General features: G+C 33.7%; 1 protein-coding gene across 2 annotated transcripts in view; it reads right to left on the reverse strand.

Moving 5' to 3' along the window:
- LOC129946844 (uncharacterized) overlaps positions 1 to 15,364 on the reverse strand; it is a 31,918-nt gene extending 16,554 nt beyond the window's left edge. The window contains exon 1 of one of the 2 annotated variants that reach the window (XM_056057201.1): positions 15,042 to 15,364. The gene's annotated coding sequence lies outside the window, so the exon portion shown is untranslated. Of the gene's footprint in view, positions 1 to 13,922; positions 13,944 to 15,041 lie in introns of those variants that run through there. The other variant, XM_056057203.1, reaches the window with a different exon arrangement.
- Positions 15,365 to 23,561: the final 8,197 nt, after the last annotated feature.

The raw sequence follows: 23,561 nt of genomic DNA on the forward strand, positions 1-23,561 counted from the left end.
TTTGATTTAATTCTCATGTGCATGTATTTTGAAAATTGATGTGAAGCTAATTTTAGAAATTTTAAGTCTTTTCAAAATTTGATTTTGAAATTTCACTGATCAGCTAAATTGAGTTTGTTTTTCGTTCCAGAAACAAAATATTGCGTTTGTAAAGCATACAATTGTCTTGAGGTCTAATCTCTTGTTCTATCACATCATGTTTTTTACGCATGCCTCTTTAAAAGAGTTTAAAATTACAAAAAATGGTGCTTTTAAGGCTTAATTCTTAAAATAAAATATACGCTGTAATTTTTTGAATATTTTTATTAGTTATGAGTCTTTATTTTAATCTACACGATGTTTTAAGATAGCTATTAATTGAATGCTTTCATGGTTTTGAAAAATACCTTTTGGAGCTATTTTTTACTGCTGATTGCGAACATCGATTTCAACTACATATATAAACAATTAATTAGTTGACGTTACAGTCCGTTGTGAACTCGGACCTCTAGAGACTTACAACTCTTAACCATTTCTATGTGCGATAAGGTAGATATTGTCAGGGATATAGGGGAGCTTTGGTTTTAAGCCGAATCCGAACGTCTAATTTGAGAAAGCATTTTTCATGACAAGAATTATCAATTAAGATGTGATAACCTTGTTTAAAAGAAGGATTCGTTATAAACAAAATTTTCTTTCAAACGGTTTTGACATTTTCTGTTAAAAAGAGTTTGAGCATAATGGCTGAAACACAAACACTATTTAGCTTAGGCTTCAGCTGACGTTTACGAGTTCAGCCATAGGAATTCAATGCATGCTATCACAATGAAGCTTCGACCTCACGTTTCATTTGACGATAGTGGGGAAAAGAACATAATTCAAATTTGTTGAACATTTGCTTTGTCTGACAGCTCAACAGCTGTAAAAAAAAGTCTACAACCAAAATACATTTGCTTTTGGAGAGATTGGCTGCGTTCAATCTCAGACAGATAGGGTATCCGGATACCTTTTAGTTAGTGTTTTTATAAAATAATAGCTGATCAAAAACAGCTGAGAAGTCAAAAAAGGAATCCAAAGGTATGCAAGAATTTCTGGGGTATGTGGGTATCTGACAGAACAGCTGATCCAACACATGGTTGAATTCCAAGAAACTTGACACTTGATTTCAGCTTTTTAATGTAAGTTGAAGTTGTATTTGAAGATGTTCTGTAGATAATGGACGATGAAGAAGCTATTTGCCTCCGGAATGTAGAAGGTAATTATGATCTATTTTTTTAAACTTCGAAATTGACTTATTTTGTTCTCGTTTTGTAGATGACAATTTGTTTATTAAATTGTTACGGACCTATCAATTCATCATCGTAAGACGAATCAGTTAAATTATCCATTAAATGTTTTATCTTACAATTTTGACTTCGAAGCTTAAATGTTTCTTTGCTTTTTGTGAACAACTGAAAGTTGTTTTTATTTGTTGACAGCTATCCAACTCGTTCAACAAGGTATCTAAAAATCCACCTATCCAAGATACCCTATCCAACACGAGATCGAACGCAGCCAATGAAGCTTCGACCTCACGTTTTATTTGACAATCGTAAGGAAAAGAACGTAATGTGACTCCAAACGGAAGCTTTAGTTCAAATTTTCTGAACATTCGCTTTGTCTGACAGCTAAACAGCTGTAAAAAGTTTTGGAGGAATTCCCATTGGTTATTCCGCGATATATTTAATTTTTTTTCGATTTCAAAACTCATATTTCTTTTATTTTGCGAAAAAATAACAGCTGCTAATGACAGAAGTGGCGTTTTATAAATGTCGTATATTGGAAGTGTCATTCAAAGCAACCTCGACAAATAGGTCGCATTCACAAAGCTAGTGGCTACGTAGTCAAGGGATTCTGATTGGCTTAATCTAACTACAAAAGTAGTTGAAATTTCCCCTCCGACGTAGTGTAAAAAATTAGGCTACAAAGTTAGTGGAGAGTGATTTTGACGTTTCACAATCAGTTGCTCGGTAAAGTAACACGAATTCAAAATGAAATAAATTGTTTAATATTTATATACAAATATATTTCATTCAAATTGTGTCTTAAATGTGATTTTATTGAATTTCAAAACACAAGAGATAAGTTAAAGCTGTCAAATCAAAAATATTTGTTATTTTATATATTTGCATTTATCAATAATATGACAGTTCCAGATTGACTAGCTTTGTAGTGTAGTTTTGTATTCACAAAACTAGTTGAATTTTGACTACGTAGCCACTAGCTATGTGAATGCGCCCATAGTGTTTTTCTTTTTTAGTTCAGAGCTGAGCACTGAGCAGAGTCTGAGCGAACAAGAGTAGAGTATAGTAGAGTTCTGAGCAGAGTACGTTCAGAACTTAACAAAACGATAGTAATATACATTGACGAGCAAAATTGGTCAAATGTTTTGAATTATTTGAATAATTTACTAAAACTAAGCGTTTAAATTCAAATATTTTTATTTTTTATTATTTAGATTATGAATCCTACGTTTATTAGTTATAATATTTTTTTTTTTAAAAGGATATGTTTTACAAAACAAAAATGATTTAATTAATTTGTTGACTTGTTTAGTTATGCTCGTTTCAAAAATTCTTTTTTCTTTTTAGTCCATAGTCCCTTATTTTTTATTACTTGTGAAAAACGCTTAGGCATACTTTCCACCAAGTTATGAAGAAATTCTTCTGGAATATGACTCCGTTCCAACTCCAATCGTTGCCAAAGCTCCTAAATATTGAATGGGTGATTTTGGTAATGCCCCAGCCGGTGTTTAGCAATTAACCAAAAATTTTCAATTGGATTGAGGTCAGGGCTTTGTGCTGGCCACGTTATCGTCATAAACTGTTGATTTCTCAACCATTCTGTGACAATTTTCGAAGTTTGTTTGGGGTCTCCGTCCTGCTGAAAAGTAATTTCACACTCATTGTGGCCCATTGATGCAGTAAAAGCTGTTAAATTGGTCTTCAAAATATTCAAATAATTTTCTTCGTTCATGATAACCTCGATTTTTACCAAGGGTCTAGAGTTCCACAATCTTTTGAGAGTTTCACGGTCTTCTGAACTTGATGTTGTTGAAGTCCTTCTATAGGTCGTGACCAATAAAAAGCTCTTCCATCCGTTCCTATTCTATTGACCTTCCTCTCGTTGGACAAAATTACTTTTTTCCATTGGTCTTTGGTTCATTGTCTGTGCTTTTAGCAAAAGCTAACCTAGCCTTAATATTTTTCGCTGAAAGAGGAGGCTTCTTTGGTTTCTCTTTAGCGGCTAATCCAATTGTTTTGAGTGCCCGGCGTGCAGTCCATTCACTAATTGACTTGTCTATATTTTTGGTTGCTTGCTTAGGTGTTTTGGATCCACAACTTCTCAACTCCTTTTCCATTCTTCTAGCATCCAAGCCAGTAAGTAGTCGTTTCCGTCCTTTTTTTATTGATGGTACATCGATATTTTCGTTTTTTCTTATGTTAAGCACAGAAATTTTTGAAATTGATTATAGTTTGGATATTTCGCGAGATGATTCATTACTTTTTAGAAAAAAATAGCGCGATTAACGATATTTTTACAATTTTTTTTAATTTTGACAATAATCCGCATGTTTAAAAATGAACCTTTGTTCACAATAAACAGTAAAATATACAAGGCACAGTAGAGACTTAATTAAAAGACGTTGTTTAATCTTTTGAAACTTAAACGTGCACAATTGGTCACATCGAAAAATTATTATAATTTTTATTTGTTCGTGATGTATTCTTTTTTTTTAAATCTTATTATACATAAAAATTGCCAGTTGGATAACCTAATATCTCAATAACCTAACGTGGTAGAGTGATTTTGGAGTTCGATTTAAAAAAGTACATTGATACCCCTCTGAAAAGTACTATTGGATTGCTAAGGAAAAACGTTGAATCATGGATATATTTAAATAGTACTATTTAATCGTATTTTTTGGAACCTTAAATTAATCCTTAAAATACAAACAGCCCTATTCTGATATTCACGTTGATTGTAAAGGGTGATTTGTTTTGAGGTTAGGATTTTCATGCATTAGTATTTGACAGATCACGCGGGATATCAGACATGGTGTCAAAGAGAAAGAAGCTCAGTATGCTTTGACATTTCATCATGAATGAAAAGAACTGAACTTGGTTATCATGTGGTTTCAACAAGATGGCGCTACATGCCACACAGCTCGCGATTCTGTGGCCATTTTGAGGAAAACTTCGGAGAACAATTCATCTCAAGGAATGGACCGGTAAGTTGGCCACCAAGATCATGCGATTTGATGCCTTTAGACTATTTTTTGTGGGGCTACGTCAAGTCTAAAGTCTACACAAATAAGCCAGCAACTATTCCAGCTTTGGAAGACAACATTTCCGAAGAAATTCGGGCTATTCCGGCCGAAATGCTCGAAAAAGTTACCCAAAATTGGACATTCCGAATGAACCACCTAAGACGCAGCCGCGGTCAACATTTAAATGAAATTATCTTCAAAAAGTAAATGTCATGGACCAATCTAACGTTTCAAATAAAGAATCGATGAGATTTTGCAAATTTTATGCGTTTTTTTTTAAAGTTCTCAAGCTCTTAAAAAATCACCGTTTATATTCGATTCCATTTCACACTGCCTTCGCATTCTGCTATCCATCGGGTGAACTGCATTATCCCAAACCAATTTGACATTCAAATAAACAGCTGTTCATGTAAAAATCTTGTTAATGTTGGATAAATTGTTTTGATTCATACAAAAATTAAGTTGAATCAATCCACATAAACAGAATAATTCATGTAATTTTTGGAAATGGACAGCATTTGACTTTTTATTCCAATTGTAAGCAGAGGAATAAGAGAATCCTCAAACAGAGAGCTTCGGAGAAATGTTAAAAAGTGTCTTCCTTCCCCTAAAAATATTAATATTCTTTTATTTAAAAAAAAAATATTCTAAATTTAGCAATAAATTAGTTTTCACTTACATTTTGCTTACATAAATTAACAAACCAGACATCAATTGAAAAATCCTCTGCATTTTATATGCAGATCTAAATTGTATAGAATGAATGTTTTCACGTGAAAGAAGAATACCGCGCAGTATTACCGACGTTACCGACATAACCAGATTCACTTCGAATGAATAGCATAATAGTGATTAGTGAAAATTCAAGTAAAATCCACCAAGATGAATAGCAGAATAGGCCTGAAACACTTTTAGCACAATAAGCCTTATAATGTCCTCAACCAATATTGAGAGGTATTTGCTATTGTTTTCTTACTTTTCTTTGAATTTCGTTGGAGTCAGTTGTTGTTATTTGTATTTAAAAAAATACTACCTTTTTTTTGTAAATATGTAAATGATTACGGGTGTTTTGTGTCATATACATCATAAGCAAATTTATCAATTCTTTTTTTTTGACGTTGAATTACATATTGTCACAAAAGCAGTGTTTCACAAGATTCACAAGAGATGTTTCAAGTGTACACGTCTCTTCAACATGTTTTTGATAGATAATCGATAGCATAACTTATATTTAAGGTTCTAAGTACTTACATTTAAAAAAAAAAGTTACAAATACGCCACAAAAACCAAAAAGGTTGAATCACGTGTTATGTGCTCCATCTATGGTTAAAAGAACAACTTAATGTACACTGCGGGTCATAAGGTTAGAAGCAGGCATTTTTGAGAAATAAAATCGATATTTTTCCCGTTACATGGTGGATTAAAAAAAAACAACTATAGTAAATGAAAGACTACTTAGTTAACAACAAAATGTAAAATTTGGGAATATTAGAGAATTAGCTAACGGATCTTTTATGACAAATTGTCAATTGAGTCGAAAATATGCGAAAATAAATCGGGTCATAAGATTAGAAGCAGTGAACATATAAACGTTCAATGACTACAAATGATTGTCGGAAGGTTATTTTTTCCGACGAAAAAAAACTTAACCTAGATGGGCCAGATGGTTATAATTATTATTTCCATGACATGAGGAAAGAGGAGCGGTTTTTAAACCGTCACCACAGCAGAGAAGGAGGCTTTATGGTCTGGGGCTCAATTTCATTTTATGACACTATAGACTTGGTAGTCTAAGATAGTAAAATGACTGGAAAAACATACAAAGCTTTGCTGGAATCAGTATTCCCCAAAACTACCGAGCTTTTTGGACCAATTTCATGGATTTTTCAGCAGGACAACGCTGCGATACACACAACACAACCCGAGAGGTAAAATCCTTCATTGCAAACCAAAACACCTACCTGCTGCCTTGGCCACCATATTCCCCGGACCTTAACATAATGGAAAATGTGTGGGGCTGGCTTACTCGTAAGGTGTATGAGGGAGGGAACCAATACGATGACAAGGAAGCGCTTATTCATGGTATCAAATTGGCCTGGAGTGAGATTTCACTGGACTACTTGGAATCTTTGTATAAATCCCTAAAAGATAGAATTTTTGAAGTTATTTTAAAGGCTGGTGGCAGCACACATTATTAAATATTTAATAAAACCCAAAAAACTTAAACAAAATAAGAATAACTGCATTTTATTTTCATTTATTTTATGAGCTTCTAATCTAATGACCCGATTTATTTTCGCATATTCTTGAAGTTCAGTTAGCTTAATCTCTTCTATACCCAAAAGTATGTTGTGTTGTTAACAAAATAGTCTTTCATTACCCATAGTTTTTTTAATGCATTATGTAACGGAAGAAATATCGATTTTACTTCTCAAAAAATCCTGCTTCTAACCTTATGACCCGCAGTGTATTAACTCGGTTGTTGCATTTAATCGAAATTCAAACCACCATCCCTTCTGTTAACATTAAATTTTGTAAGATAATCGTAATAATTGAGCCTTTAATAAAGTTAAGTATTTAATATGCAATAAATACAAACCTACTGATAAAAATAAAATTAAATATTGTTCCGAAATAAATTGCAGCTGAAATGTGATATTTACGTAATTTCAACTCATGTTTTCTATTCTTGATACTGAAAGCGCAATAAAAAAGGAAAAACAAACTCTACTCCATTTTACAACGTTTGTTGTTGAAAAGGATTTATAAATAGCAAATGATGAAAATTTTGCATGAACCACTTTTATGGAGTTGCTTGGCGCACAGAGTCACAATAATAAAATGCGACGGATTAAAATGCATTCCATGCTATAATTATCTACTTGTCAGGAATTGAATGCAATGCCTTGTTCTCGGAACTGAGACTGCAAGTGTTTCCGGATGCAGTTTACAACAACAGATGGTAAAGATCAAACTTAACATATGAAACAATTTCCAAGGTCATTGTTCTTATATTTGTATGTGCGACGTGTGAATGCGTTTTTTACTATTTACAGATGTGTTCATAAAAATAGCAGTGCTCTCCAAATAAAACAAAAAAGCCTTCAACATCAACGTTAAAATATATTTCATTAAACTTCTAATAACAAACTAAAATATTTTATTCGTAATAACAGAAAATAAGTATTATCGATTTTTTACCGTTAGCTTTGTCACAGTAAACCCACTTTTTAAATATATGGCTGTTCATAAAAATAGTAAATAGTAAAAAGTACTAGATCTATTACGTATGTAGTAAGAAAAACTGTAATAAGTTATATGAAAGTATACAAATAATTTTAGCTTACAATTTGTACTTTGTTGCATAACCATTGTTTTTTATGATGCTTGGCATCTACGTGGCATAGAGTCCATTAAAACCTGACACCTCTTGACTTGTATTGCGTCAATTTGCGATTTTTTTCGAATTCTTGGGTTGTGCTTTATGAACTGCGTTCTTAACAACAAAAATTAGCGATGGGGTTAAGGTCGGGGGATCGAGTGGCCCACTTCATAACGGATAACTTCTTCTGCGCAAACCATGATTTTGCTTTTTTTGACGTACGCTTTGGGTCATAGTTTTGTTGGTATACAGAAACCAACGGCATTTTCTCTTCAGCGTAGGGTAACATAACCTCCTCGAGAATTTTCACATACTCGGTTGCATCCTTATACCCCCATGGGATAAATAGGCCCGACCCCGTAATATGAAAAGCAAGCATTTCATAATTTTTCCTCCGCCATATTTCACTGTTTTTATAGTGTACCGTGGATCGTATGCTGCATTTTCGGGTCTTCGCACATATTCTGGACGACCCTTGGACCCAAAAAGAACACTTTGCTTTCATCGCTCCACAGAACATTTCTTCATTTCTCTTTTGCCCAATCTCTATGCGCTTTAACAAATCCCCATTCTATTTGCCACATGCCTTTTCGTCAAGAATGGTACCTTGCGTGGAATTCAGTCTGGTAACTTCGCTTATAAAAGTCGTCTTCGTATTGTGACAGCGCTAACGGACAGTTGAAGTCGATTTCTTATTTTCCTAGAGCCTACGGAAGAGTTCTGTTTTGCTAACTGAATAATTTTTCTGTCAGTCCTTTCAGTAGCCATCCTCTTTGGGCCTCGCGTTTTCGGTTTATTTTGCCATTTTAAGACGTTACTAACCATTTTTGCTGAGCAGCCTAGATGTCTTCAATATTTTGGTACGTTTTTCCCTCCAAACGCAGTTTTCTAATAAGTTTTCGATTTCTTCGGTGCAGTGTCTTGACGGTCCCATTGTTTACATAGTAAAATATTCACTTAACGAAAAATAAAAATAAAATTGTATTTCTAACACTTTAATTATAAAATCGAAAGCACTGCTATTTTTATGAACACCTAATATCCAGAGAGTTTGAAATAATGGGCTAAAAGTCTCTAATATAAAAACGATAGACCGTTAGATCCAAGTAACATGGTCATTTTTTTTTAAGAGTTTCCGTTATTTAAATAAATGACAGTTTAATAAAATGAACACAAATGTACAGTGCATCACAGAAGTCATAGGACAGAGCAATTACATAATGTTTTTAGCAATCTAATTAAAAATTAATACAAAAGCAAAGACTATAGGCAATCGATTTACTGCTAAGAAGTAGCTAAGAAATGCTAACAAAGGAAATTATAATTTATTAACTAACGGGAAAGTATCAGCATATAATATAAACAAGTACAAAATCTTATCTCACAAAAGTCATGGGACAAGACTAGAAATAGCCGCATTTTTTGTTTGTCTTAAATTTTTTATTACGAAGTATTAAACTTCGTGGGGTTTCCCTTGTCTTCGATAACCTTTTGTAGCCTTCTTTGGACCGATTTTACTAAATTGGTTGTCTCTTCGGTGGTAATAAGGGACCATCTACCATTCAAATTCTCTTCAACTTAACCTTAGAATTAATCGGATGTTTCCTTACTTTTAGCTTAAGAATATCCCAGAGATGTTCAAAGGGCGTAAGATCCGGGTATTGAGGTGGTGTTTCGATGACCTTAGGACAATTGTATAGAAGCCAGGACCGAACAGTAAACGATTTGTATTTATAATCGTTATCCTGGTAATAACTAAATGTGTTACGAAGCCCCATTTTTTCAGCGCTTTGGTGCAAATAGTTTTTCATTATGTTTAGATACACACACTGAGTCATTGTCTCTTCAATAAAAACCAAATCGCCAACACCACCAGCTGACATACACCCCCAGACTATAACTCCACCTCCTCCATGTTTGACTGTTGGAACTAGGTTCTACTTTTTAAATTCTTCATCTTCACTATAATGCGCCCATCACTGCCAAAAATATTAAATTTACTTTCGTTTGCGTATATATGCAAATCGAAATTTGTATTTCTTTCTTGCTGATCTACCGTTGCAACCTGCCTTTCGTATAGTTCTCCTTATAGTTTCCGGATTCACTATTTTTCCCATTGTTTCCTCTAAGTTTGCTGCCAGTTATAATATAACCTAGTAGCGTTCCTAGATATTGAAGGAGCTTTCAACAACGTCAGTTACCAGGCGATCACAACAGCAATGGATAAGATGAAATTAGAGAAATCACTTATAGATCTTATAAGTCTCATGCTCAAAAGTAGGACAATAACTTCTAGTATGAGAAGTTTTACTACCACCAGATCGGTGAATCGAGGCACCAACCAAGGTGGGGTCCTTTAGCCTCTTTTATGGAACATGGTAGTAAACGACCTACTTACATCATTGGAAGCAGAGGGTTTCAGGATGATTGCCTATGCTGACGACGTTGCAATATCTGTATCTAGGAAACACCACCAAGTTCTCTCGGAACTCCTACAAAATGTCTTAAATAAGCTAACAAAATGGGCTAAGCAATGTGGCTTGGACGTCAATCCACATAAAACAGAACTAATACTCTTTTCGAGAAGGTATAAAATTCCTCAGATTAGCCCACCCAAGAATAAAGGAATACCATAAAGCTTTTCGACCAAGCTAAATATTTAGGCCTCATTTTAGACAAAAAACTAAATTGGAAGGCAAATATTGATGACAGAGTAAAAAAGGCTACTGTAGCGCTTTTAACTTGTAAAAAGGCCATAGGATCAAAATGGGGCTTCTCCCCAAAAATAACCCACTGGCTATACACTTCGGTAATCAGACCGATACTCATTTATGGAGCTGTCGTATGGTGGACCGCACTGGACAAGACGGTAAATCTAAATAAGACCATCAAAGTCCAGCGGTCAGCAAGTATGTACATCACAGGAGCACTTCGCTCAACACCAATCGCTGCACTGAAAGTGCTTTTAAACCTAACACCTCCTGACATCTTCTCCAAAATGGTGGCAGCCAACTCATGTGTGAGGCTTAGAGCCATCTCACAATGGAACAGTAACAATACTGGACATACTACTATTCTAGACAATTTCAGATCTATCCTAGATCGCTTAGACTATACCACTCCAAAAATGGTATTCGGTAAAAGCTTCCATGTGTCCATCCTTTCAAGATCCTCCTGGGAAGAAGAGAGACCCCTGGAAGACGATGCGGTACACTTCTATACAGACGGTTCAAAGACCAATTACGGAGTTGGATGTGGTATCTATTCGGAACAACTGAATCTCAGTCTATCATACAGAGTTCCCAATCAATGAAGTGTATTTCAGGCAGAAGTAATGGCGATTGAAGAAGCACAAACCTGGCTCAAGGAAAACATTATATCTTGCAAGGATATACGAATCTTCTCGGACAGTAAAGCCGCTCTTAAATCTCTGGCGTCTGTCTCCACAAACTCTCAAATAGTCCAAGATTGTCGATCATCTCTGAATGAGATGACGGAACAGTTTAATATTCCCCTCATTTGGGTGCCGGGCCACAGAGATATCCAAGCAATATGCTCTAGAAACAACAAATGCTAGATGGTCACAAAGTACCACCTGCCTAGCAACCAAGCATATATGGCCAAGCATAGACTTAAAACGGTAAAAAGGCTTGATATCACAGAGCAGACAAAGTATAAGCTCTACAATTGGAGTAATAACAGGACACTGCCTCATAGGAAGACATCATGCTCTGAGGCTAGGGGTCTACACAAATGAGTTCTGTAGAAGCTGCATGGGCGAGAAGGAAGAGCAAACAGTCCAACACCTTCTATGTTCATGTCCACCACTCTCCATTAGAAGGAATAACTTTCTCGGTAATCCCTTCTTCGATAATACCAGTGAACTGGCAACGATTGACACAAAATGTCTCTCTAACTTCATTAAAAGTACAAAATGGTTTGATTAAGTTCATTACTCTCCCATGAGTAACCTCATTAGTAGTATAACAATGGACCCTTGAGGTCTAGGTGAGTCAATGACATCTGGTAAGCCACTCCAACCTAACCTAACCGAGCCAATATGGGTTTACCAAAGTGTAATAACTATAATGAACAATTTAAGAGAAACAAAAAATGCCTCTATTTCTAGTCTTGTCCCATGACTTTTGTGATGCACTGTACAGCTGTGTTCAAAATAATAGGAGTGCTTTTACAAAATTTGCTCAAGTGTTTTTTTTACCATGTGTATACTGGTAATTATCCCATTTCTCTACCGGTAAGTATAACGGAACATTAAAGATGATAAAACAATGAACTGGTTTGCAATTCATAACCGTTTACATTTGTAACCAAAGATCAAATGATCTATTCAAAATAATAGGAGTGTGAGTTATATTGTACGTAAAAAAAATCAAAAACTTAAAAAAAATAAACAGTAGGTAACTAAATTAAAATAGGAATATTAAATAGTTGGAATATCGAATATATAAACAAGTTTGGTTATTTAGTGGGCCGAGGAAAGCACTGCACCGACGAAAAACGGGAAATCATAAAAAAGTTACGAAATGAAGGAAAAACTTATAAGGATATAAAGTTGATGTTGGGGTGTTGTGACCAAATGATCGCCAATGCTGTAAAATATGAAAAAAAAAAAAGTCAAACCCGGGGACGGAAACGAGAAACGAGTGAAAATGACGATCGTCGTATTGTTCGCTACAGCCGAAAGGATCCTTTTGCGTCCTCTAAGATGATCCAGGAAGATCTAGGACTGGCAGTAAGTAGCGTAACAATAAGAAGGCGATTGTTGGAACACAATCTTTCCGCTCGCAGTCCACGAAAAGTGCCGATGCTTACGAAAAAACATGTAGCCGCTCGTTTGAAATTTGCAAGAAGCCATGCTAATTGGCCTGCAGAGAAATGGTGAAACATTTTGTGGACTGACGAGACCAAAATTGTTTTATTCGGTGGAACTGGCTCTAGGCAATACGTCCGACGTCCAGAAAATTCCGAGTTTAAGCCTCGGTACACCATTAAAACGGTAAAGCATGGAGCTACTAAAGTGATGGTATGGGGCAGTTTCTCATATGCTGGTGTTGGCCCCATACATCAAATCATTGGCATGATGGACCAGCGCGTTTATGTGGATATAATGTCCAGTGTGATGCTGCCTTATGCGAGTTGGAATATGCCGGCTAAATGGGTATTTCAACAAGACAACGACCCGAAACACACCAGTAAGTCTGCCAAGGAATGGTTTCTGGTCAATGGGGTTGAGGTCATGAACTGGCCAGCTCAGTCGCCTGACCTCAATCATATAGAAAATTTATGGGCAGATGTGAAAAAGGGTGTTTCTCGACGAAGACCCTTGAATTCGAGACAGTTGTGGGACGCAGTCGAGGAAACATGGAACCAAATTCCAGTTGAGAGTTGTCAGGCCCTTGTGAACTCTATGCCACGCAGATGTGCAGCAATTATAAAAAACAAAGGATTTTCCACAAAATACTGACAAAAAAATCTTAATATTGAATATTTTTGTTTAGTTTTTTATACTTTATTTTGTTTACTCCTATTATTTTGAACAATTCGTTTTGGCTTTATTTTGATAAAATTCATGTTTTCACTACCTTATTTGTTTTAAACAAAGAAGTCTTTAAGCATAATAATTAAAGACTGGATTACTTATTTTGTACAAAAGAAAAAATAAATTTAAAAAAATTATACAACTTTAGAGTCACGATTTAATCTAAAAAGAACAGGCACTCCTATTTTTTTGAACACAACTGTATATAGTTTTGTTCACACTTCATTGTGACATATTAGGTCAAATTACAAATATATCCGTCAAATAGTAAATATTATTTTGAATATCAAGTTAACAGTTAAGTTACAGAAATTTGATATTATAAAGGTTATCTAGACATTTAATAAAACGTAAATTAAGATATAATACCATTCTGTGTTAATAAAATTCCAAAAAAAACAGACATTACAGCGTTAGTTTCTTAAGTTTTAATTGTATTTTGAGCATCTAAGAATTACTCATAGGAAATCCGGCAACACGGGTTTGAACGCATTTCTTTTGAATATTATACCCAATCATTTTCTCCATATGAGCAAAATCATTGCATTTTCATGTAGAAGAATTCAGTCCTACTTAACATCCTAGCAAACACTATTTCAATCGTCAGCATCCTCCTGACATTTACTCAAAAGTGACACACAATTATATTTTACATAAATAGATTATATGGCCATCTTACACTCTCCTTCTACCTTGAAAACCACACAGAGACCATATCCTTTCCCACTTTGCACTACTGAATGAATTTTTAAATCCCATCACATCATCCACCCACAAGCCCAGATAGAGAGGCGCCCTTAAAGTTCCTTATGTAAAACTAAAGATGATCATAAAAAGAATCCAATAACCCAGTGCAAGCAGCGACTTAAAAAAAAAACCGTAATGGATGTTAAAACGCCTTGACTTTTTTATTTCAAAATCACGTTCTCTTTCAGTTTCAGTTAAACCGCCCGCCCGCATTATCTATCATTATTCGTTATTCAAGTTTTCATCTCATTTCATTCTCTTTCATTTTATACGACATCCTTGAATAACTTAACGGTACAATGAAAATCTTCGTATGCACTCTATGCCAATCGAATGAACTTGTTTATCTAATAAGTATGTAGGTGGATAAAAGAAGAACACGAAGAAAAAAAGCAGAAAAGCAGAACTCTTCCAATATCTCAACCCCCAATGCATCGTGTTTCTGTTACAAGTGGCCAAGTGCTCCACTTTTATTATCTCTGCTCATTCTCTAAGCCCTCGCAACCCTTATTACGTTTCTTGTGCGAGACTGTGAGCCCTTATTTACTTCTCACATCTGAAACAAAACACGATGGGTAGGTATTTTAACCGTTACCAAAATTTTACAGATAAAATTTCAAGTATATAGGTCAAGGGCTGCAAATTATGTAGGACACTGTTTTCGTTCTGTAACCAATTCAATCAAACATTCGACTGTTAAATTATAGGATGCTCGCTGTTAAAATATTTACAAGGACTATATTTAGTTGTCCTGCAAATTACACATTTTCACATCACCAAAAATAAATCAATAATCACAGAAACAACGTAGAGTTCATTATACCCACACAGAAAATAAGTTTTAAAGGAGTAGGCGACCGACCGAACGACGACAATGACGCTGACGATGATTATTTCGAGCGACCGAAAACGAAAAGAGAAAAACTATTGCCCCTTCTCTGGAAGGAAGAAGGAAACGTCAGGTTACATTTTATAATACAAAGGCAGGTACTGATGTGGAAAGATTAATTAACGAATTTTTATCTTAACAAAAGAAAATATTAAACTTTGTTTTTTTAACTCACCAATGAAAATTTTGACTTTCTATTGTAATTTGAGATTCAGATTTCAATGAAAAAAAGACATTAAATACGGTTTTTCAAAACAAAATTAAAGAAAAAACACCACACAATACGCCAGGAGCGAAAACCAACGTTACGACGACGACGACGGCGGATCCGTTTTTCAACTTGAAACGAAAATACTTACGACGACGTGTTCGCTCACTCCACTATTGACACTGTTGTTGGTGAATTTTTTTAAAAAACTCAATGATTGAAAACCGTATCCGACATGCGTACAAATTTTAACAAATAATTGTGGCAAAAATCCTTTTGCTTGAAGTGAAAAATTTTCAAAACAAAAATAAAATCTATGTACATACATATTTATTTACATACCTACATAAATATTGTATGTGCACAGTACATACACATTGAAAATTTGAACTTTCGAAAAACTTTTTCTCCCATTCGTTGAGTATTTTTATACAAAACATTAGATTCTCTCTATCATAGGGCTGATTTGATACAGTGTGTCGCAGTTGTTTAAGCTTTTCATAGGCAAATGGATTTGGGAAGACATAGTTTGCTAGAAATGCAAAGTTTTGAATAAAGAAACATGCTTGCTTGACTTGACATGCCAATTTGTATGTTTCCAAAAATATAAAAGAAATAGAAGACTTTGAGAAAGCTAATAATAAGAATGACCCTCTGAAATACTCAACAGCAAAATGACTCAGCTCTAGGAGCGAATGTTGGTGTTTGATGATTTCTTTGTCAACAATCACATCCAGAGCTTTGCCGCTTTTCAGAAGAATTATCAAAACGACTACCGTTATAAAATTGATTAGGTTCGTCTGGTTAAGCTAAGTATACACGATTGGAACATCTTCCAATATTGGCCGAACTGTTAAAAGTCTTCCAATAGAATCCAATAAGGTGCCAATTGCCAATTTTCTACCAAGCGAAAACTTTCCGTTTATACGGTTGGTTTATTTTACCCAGATATTAGACAATGGGCAGGTTCAGAGGTATAAAAGACTTCAATTCAGTCAACTGAATACTGTAAACAAACATTTTGACCAAGTTTAATTTTTCAAGTGTCATAAGTTTTAAACTCAAAACTATAATTCACTACCATCTAACTTCGATTCATCGCTACAAAAAACTACCAAAAACATTATTTTCTACAAAACCAATCCTCAAGCAAGCTACAAGTTCATCACTATTGTATTTTGTATTTTACAGAAATAGTACTTATTAACTTCCCATAAGAAGTTATTGTAATGGGTCCGATTCGTCAAATTGAAAATTTTGACATTTTTCGACGTTTCAAGGTCCCTAAAGTCGAAATAAAAGATTTTTAGAAAGATGTCTGTGCTTGCGTGTGTAAGTACGTTCGTACGTTCGCGACGTTTTTTTCGTCGTCCATTGCTCAAGAACCATAAGTGATATCTAAAGGGCTCTCAAGAAAATTGAGTGTGTGGTTTTTTACCATAGTTGTTTAAAAAAAATGGTGAAAATTGTGGTTAACCTTAAATATCTTACGAACCAAAAACGCTTGAGACCTGAATTAAATTTTATATAATATAATTGAATGTGTAATTTTTGAAAAAAAATCCAACTAACTGTTTTTTTATAAATCAAAAAAACTGAAAAAAAAAATTTGTCACTTCGAAAATTTTGAGAATACAAAATGATTTTATCTCAAAAACAATTTTGTACAAAAATAAAAAAACGTTTTAAACATCTGGTAAATTTTTGAGAAAAATCAAATTGACAGTTGTTTTTATAAAAAATAAAAACCTAAAAAAACATTACTCAAAGTTGGTAAAAATTGCATTTCGGCTCAAATAACTTTTCAAAACTTTAAGATTATAACTTAAAACTAATTTTATCTTATAAGCTATATTGTTGTCATCATTCAGTAATATTTTGAGAAAAATCTAATTGCCAGTTTTTTTACAAAGAATAAAAACTCAAAAGAAAATTTAACAAAAGTTGGTAAAAATTGATTTTCGACTCAAATATCTTTTCAAAACTTTGAGATATTGGCTATAAACTACTTTTATCTTTTAAAAATTATTGTTATCATCATTCAATAAAATTTTGAGAAAAATCTAATTGACAGTTTTTTTTACAAAAAATAAAAACCTAACAAAAAAACAATACTAAACCTTGGTAACTTACTTTTAACTCAAATAGCTTTTAAAAAATTAAAGATATTGTCTTTAAACTTTTTATTTCACAGAAAATATTGTTATCGAAATTTAGTAGTTTTTTTTATAAAAATCCAATAGTCCGTTTTTTCATAAAAAAAATAAAATCTGCAGGAAATCGTACACAAATTTGGTAAAAACTGATGTTCGGTTCTTGATATCTCTCAAATAAATTTCATCCATCCAATTTGTAAAAATTTAGGAAATGCTACTTAAACTAACAACTTTTTTAACCCAACACAAAAACCTACAATCTTCTAGATAAGAAAAATCGACAGACGGGATGGGAAGTTATCAGTGTGGGTCGCATTCTAGCCTCTTTTTTCTTATCTAATTTGACAAAGAACCTTTCATACAAAAAATTTGATGAAATTTTGCAAAAATCAAAGAAATCACAGAGTAATAAATTTCAACTTTCAGTTCAATACAAAACATGCTTAACTGTGATTCTGGCATAAGTAGACTTGATTTGTATTGTAAAGAAATATTAGTTATTACTTTCCCAATTTGACAAGGAATACTTTTTCAGAAAGCATTACATGAAGTTGTGCAGAAAATACATAAATCATAGAGTAGTAAAGTTTACCTTTCAGCTGAATGAAAAAACATGATCAACTGCCATTTTGATGGAAGTTTACTTGACTTGATAGGTAGGGAGATTTTTCTTGAGTAACTTTCTAGTCGACTTTCCATTAAATTTACCTTAATTGGAAGGTAATTTTTTGGCAGCTGGCCAATGCGATACTAGAAAGTTGCCTTAAGCACTATTCACATGATCTAGACCAACGGCCAACGAATGAACGAATATTCGTCGATTTTGAAATTTATCACCGAAACCAAAACAAGAATGATTTTTTTTATGTTAACTACGCGCGATTATGTTAATCGTTGCGAGTGTGGATAATGTGGAACGCAAAAGTTTGACAGGTCGTATCAACTACAATTTTTTTGCGACGAATAAATTTGTTTTCTTAAATTTATTAATATATGATATTGAAAAGTAAAAGTATGCATCCTAAATCAAAAAGAGATTATATTGCTATCGTTTTGCTAAGAATTTGTGTGGAAATACATATGTCTTCAAACGTATATAAACTCACATTTTGTAATTCATCCGTCGTTCGTTGGTCGCCCTCATGTGAATACTACTTTACCAATGTCTGTCAATTAAAAATTGAATGATGTTGTTTGAAAAGAACATCTTTCAATATCCAATTAGTGGACATTCGTCCCATTATTTGAAAATATAATCAAATTGGGTGTTTAGAAGAGTAAAAACGTTTGCAAGAAGTCCGCCAAGTTTTTTATAGAAAAATTGTCGACGATTGACAGCCAATTTTTTCTGTCACTTTTTACAGATAAAATTGGAATATCTAAAATATTAGAAGATCATTCCAATCGTATAAAATAAGCTTAACTTTATAGTTTGTGCAAAATACCTGTATCACCAAATTCGCTCGAAGACCAAATTTGTATACCAATCTCTTCTAAGAGCGAATTTGATGATTATTTTTCTTGATGTGTCTAGATTTCGTGATAAGCCTAAAGATCTGTAAAAAGAAATAAAATTTCAAATCTTAAAAATAAAAGTTCAAACATAATTTACCGACTCTTTGTACATGAATATGATTATTTGCGCACGAACAGAACAGCTTTTCTCCTCCCAATTTCATAAAATATGGTATTTTTGTTCTCCTAGTCCTCCCTCAGAGAGAAGAACTCTATTCGACTATTCCTAGTGTTATCCAGAGAGAGAGAGAGTTTTTAAATAACAACAGAAGCATAAAAACAAACATAAAATGTGTGTCATATCGTGCCACGCACAACATAAATTCATATTGCAAAACTTTACTCAAAAGCTTCGTGTTGTGCTATCCACTGAAAGAAGGAAAAACAAAACTGGGATAAAAGTGTGATAGGCTAAGGAAAATTCTGTTAAGTTTTCCTTCTCTCACACTCAATTGCTGTTGCTTCCAAGAACCCAACCACCAATCTATTCCCATTATAGAAAAATTTTGTTGGAGCTGTCCAAGTGGTTAAGGTGGTGGTTCTGGTTCTGATTCTGATTCTGGCGATATGGTGATGCGATGGCGTGGCGGAGGTGGTTGTTGGTGTTTCGAAAATAGTGCGCCTGAAATGAATTGAAAAAAACAAGACTTCATGTTTTATAAAATTCTATTTTTGAACATTCGGTCAGAGCAGAGGAGCACCGAAAGAAAGAATACTTGAGGTGTGTGTTTTTTGGGATGGTTTGGAAGAGTAAGTTGCATTAAATATTTTCTTCACACGAAACTCGCCCTCTCTGACTCACTCTGAATGGAAATCATTTTCTAACATGACATGGCAGTGTTTGGAATTCCCGGTGATTAACAATTTATTATCCAATTTCGCCACAACTTAAATTGGGAGCAGGTTGAAAGGAAAGTTCTTGGATTTGTTTTGTTTAATTGGATGTGGATGTTATGGTTGTTTAATTGATTTACATTTTGAAATGGTGTCGATGAAATGTGTAAATTTACTAAGAAAACGAAAAAGAATTTAAATTTTATGCACCAAGGTGTGGTGTGTTTTGCAACAATAATTGTTGAAAAACAAATTGATGAAATTCTGTGAATGCACTTTGTTTTGTACATCAAAGGCAAAAGAAAACAAACAAATTGTTAAGGTATCTGAATAATAAGCGTTCGGCATTAGAAAACTCAAACTTGCAAGATTTTACCATGCCTTGAAAATTAAATGTACTGAAAGAAACAGCACAACAACATATGTACATAAGAACAAATCTCTGTAAGAGGAGATACACCTAGAAGAAAAAAAGACCATTTAGCAATTTTTTAATAGAAAAACTATTTAAAATTTTGGATTGAAATTTAAACTGAAAAAGAGGCTGGGATGCGACCCACACTGATAACTTTCCATCCCGTCTGACGATTTGTCTTGCTTAAAAGTTTGTCTATATGTACTCGTATCAATTTTTACCAAATTTGCGTACTATTTTTTGTAGATTTTATTTTTTTATGAAAAAACGAACTGTTGGATTTTAATATAAAAATTACTAAATATTGAAAACAATATTTTCTGTGAAATTAAATAAGTTTGAAGCCAATATTTTTAATTTTTGAAAAGCTATTTGAGCCGAAAGTAAATTTTTACCAAGTTTTAGTATTGTTTTTTTTTAGAGTTTTATTTTTTGTAAAAAAACTGTTTTTAAAAATGTTACCAAATGTTGAAAACAATATTTCTTATAAGATAAAATTAGTTTGAAGCCAATATTTAAAATTTTTGAAGAGATCTTTTTTAGTCGAAAATCAATTTTTACCAACTTTTATACATTTTTTTGTAGGTTTTTATTTTTTGTAAAAAAAACTGTCAATTTTTTTCTCAAAATTTGTCCTAACGTTGAAAACAATATGTCTTATAAGTAAAAATTAGCTAGAAGCTATTATCTCAAGGTTCTGAAAAGATATTTGAGTGGAAAATCAATTTTTACCAACTTTTGTTAATTTTTTCTTCGGTTTTTAATTTTTGGTAAAAAATCTGTCAATTCGATTTTTTCAAAATTTTACTGAATGCTGAGAACAATATGTTTTGAAAGATAAAAGCAAATTAAAGCCAATATCTCAAAGTTTTGAAAAGAATTTTGAGTCGAAAATCAATTTTTACCAACTTTTATACATTTTATTTAGTTTTTTATTTTTTGTAAAAAAAACTATCAATTCGATTTTTCACAAAATTTGTCCTTTTGTTGAAAACAATATGTCTTATAAGTAAAAATTTGCTAGAAGCTATTATCTCAAGGTTTTGAAAATATATTTGAGTGGAAAATCAAATTTTACCAACTTATGTTAATTTTTTTTCGGTTTTTAATTTTTTTGTAATTAAACTGTCAATTCGATTTTTTCAAAATTTTACTGAATGCTAACAACAATATGTTTTGAAAGATAAAAGTAAATTAAAGCCAATGTCTCAAAGTTTTGAAAAGAATTTTGAGTCGAAAATCAATTTTTACCAACTTTTATAAATTTTTTTAGGTTTTTATTTTTTGCAAAAAAAAAATGTCAATTCGATTTTTCTCAACATTTTATCTGATGTCAAAAACATTATTCTTTGTTGCACAAAATTGTTTTAGAGATGAAATCATATTTCAGTCGTAAAATTTTGGAGGTGAAACATTTTTTTAGGAGGTTTTTGAATGAAATTTTATACTCGCAGTTTAAGGCAGCTGCTTGCCGAATTTACAATTGAAAATTTAGAATGAAACAACAACAACTTGTGTGTGCTACCACCAAGTTCATAGGTTGGAGTTATAGCTATTTCACGAGGACCAACCCGATCATCAGACTCCTTTAGTGGTGCTTAAACGCTTTTATGTTCAATTTAATTTTTGAAGAACTTTTTGCCCGAGCTGGGCTTGAACAAGCGACCTAGTGTGTGAGGAGCTAGTGCACTACGCACTACGCCACCGCACCCACCTGAAAGTTGTAAGCCGTTCCGTTCTATCGAACTATACTGAACCGATTAGCATTTTTCTAAGCAAACATAAGTAATTGTTGTTGTTTTATTCAGGTTCCTTCTATTATCTCCTCTCTTTTTTAGTTTTATTAATTTATAAAAAAACCGTTATATTGATTTTTTTTTCAAAAAATATACGTGTTTTGTATCACGTTGCAATATATTATATAAAATTTAATTCAAGTCTCTAGCGGTTTTGGTTCGTAAGATACCTATTTAGGGTTAACCAAAATTTTCACCTTTTTATCAAACTGCTATGGTAAAAAAACCACAAACAATTTTCTTGAGAGCCCTTTCTGCATCTTTCTGCCTTATTATCTGTATAACAAAATTCATTTGAATTTCTGGTTCTTTAGCTATGGAGGACGAAAAAACGTAGCGAACGTACGGACGTACGGACAGACGCACGCAAAGACATCTTTCTAAAAATCTTTTATTTCGACTCTAGGGACCTTCGAACGTCGAGAAATGTAAACATTTTCAATTTGACAAATCGGACCCATTACAATAACTTCCTATGGGAATTGAATAACTGCACATTTAAAGTTGCTTAAGCTATGGTAATAAGGAAAACTTATATCGCCTTGAAATAATTTTTTCTGCAGTACATTTAATAACGTAAACTTTATACATTAATTTAAAAAAAAGGCTATGATCTTCTCGGTTTGTGATTAATAACATAAAAGAAAATTTACTTAATTTACCATTAACTCTTTCCTTTTTTTTATATTTGGACTTATACTAATCTCAATTGGCATTACCCTGGCAACCACTTCAACTTAACCTTAGCCATTTCTGGAATCGAATAGCAAGCCCTGAATAAGCGGATCGCTTCGCAGGACCCATCTGCGGCACTGGACACCTTATTCTACCTAACACCTCTTGACATAAGCAACAACTAGCTGCAAGCTCTGCTATTCGCCTCAAAGCTTCGTCGCAGTGGACTAACAACAAAATTGGCCACTCCATAATTCTTGGGTATTTAGAATCAATTCCAAAGCACGCAGACTATACCATCCCCCAACTGCATTTCGACAGAAATGTCCAGATTTCTATACCTCCCAGATCTTTTTTGGAGGATAGGACATTCCTGGAAGATGAGTCAATCCATTTCTATACAGATTGGTCAAAAACAAAAGAAGGGGTTGGTGGAGGTGTGCAGTCTGAACGACTGAAATTAAGTCTCTCATTCCGCCTTCCCAATTATTGAAGCGTGTTCCAGGTGGAACTTTTGGCGATAAAAGAAGTCTTGTCCTGGGTTAAGGAAAACGTGATCTTAACATCTGGTATCCGCATTTTCTCAGATAGTCAGGCTGATATCAAATCTCTGGACTCTGTCTCTATAAACTCTATAACAGTCCATAGCTGTCGATCATCTCTAATGGAGATGGCGCAACAGTTTAATATTCACCTTTGCTGGGTGCCGGGCCATAGAGACATTCCAGGTAACTGTAAGGCAGATAAACTCGCCAGGAACGGTACAGTGCAGCCCATTATACCACGTTTGGCTCATACTGGCATACCAATCGCTACTTGTAAACTGTTGCTATTGCAAGACGCTACGAAGAAGGCAAACACAAGGTGAAACAACATCACCACGTGTCAGGTCACAAAAAACATCTGGCCAACACTAGATTTAAAACGTTCAAGGCGCATATTAGCTCGATAATAGGTGTCATAACCGGACACTGTCTAATAGGAAAGCAAGCCAAGCGACTAGGCGTATTCTCAAATGACTTTTGCAGAAGCTGTATGGACGAGGAAAAAACAATTCTTCATCTTCTCTGTACATGCCCTGCTCTGGCTGGAATTC

This window comes from Eupeodes corollae, chromosome 2 (genome assembly GCF_945859685.1).
Source record: "Eupeodes corollae chromosome 2, idEupCoro1.1, whole genome shotgun sequence".
NCBI classification, from domain to species: Eukaryota; Metazoa; Arthropoda; class Insecta; order Diptera; family Syrphidae; genus Eupeodes; species Eupeodes corollae.